Below are 1,002 nucleotides of genomic sequence, written 5' to 3'. Positions count from 1 at the left end.
GCAGTATCACTACGGAAGTAGGATTGCCCAACCTTCCTTCCGAGGAGTGGCTGGTGGGTTTGAACCGCCAGCCGTCTGGTTAGCAGGCAAGTGTCTGAGCCACTATGCTACCAGAGCAGCATTACCAACACCAAACTCACTGCCCTCGAGTCGTTTCCGACTCAAAGTGACCCCTCCTTGGGTTTCTGAGGCAGTATCTCTAGGAAGTAGATTGCCTAATCTTCCTTCTGAGGAGTGGCTGGTGGGTTTGAATTGCCAGCCTTTGGTTAGCAATCAAATGCCTTAGGCACTACGCCACCAGAGCTCCTATAGCAGCACCATTGTTGTTGTTGTGATGTGCCACTGAGTGGGACCCGACTCATAGTGACCCCTCCTTGGGTTTCCGAGGCAGTATCACAGTAACTGTGAAAATGGCACAGCAGATTTATATCAGGTAGATACACTCCTTGGAGTGATCAGTCATGGGAGAACAGAAGGGCAGTGTTTGCACAGGGGCTAGCTGGAGGGTGGGCCGTGGGAGTGCCTGGGAGGGAAGGACACAGGGAAGAGGTAACTACAGGGAAGAAGTGGGAAGAGAGCTGTTATATTGTGAGTAATTGCAATAAAAGTCATGAAATAGAATGTGTTTGAACTGCTGTGTGGAAAATGAATTTGCTCTATAAACTTTCACCCACATCACAATAAATTTTTTATTTTTATTTTTTTTACAAAAAGATCTACAAAAAGGCAGAGATCAGATATACCTCTTCTCTGAAACCTTTTCACCAATTCTGCCACCAGCCATCCCTCCCACAGCACTTCCTACTTTTCTGCTGGGTTTCATCGCAATGGTCAACAGAACTCAGCAACCATACTCACAGTTACAGAGTTTATTAGGGAAGTAACTGATGCAGGATGAGAAATAACTCAAGATAACATTCTTTGATCAGGACAGCCTCTTCTTAGCTGTGCTGTAGGCAGGCTTCTCTCTGGCCCTCAGCCCCTTGACACTTGGCCTGGCCT

The sequence above is a fragment of the Orycteropus afer genome, unplaced genomic scaffold (genome assembly GCF_000298275.1).
Source record: "Orycteropus afer afer isolate SDZICR_OR568_19922 unplaced genomic scaffold, OryAfe1.0 scaffold00133, whole genome shotgun sequence".
Classification (NCBI taxonomy): Eukaryota; Metazoa; Chordata; class Mammalia; order Tubulidentata; family Orycteropodidae; genus Orycteropus; species Orycteropus afer.
This window is presented reverse-complemented; position numbering follows the sequence as displayed.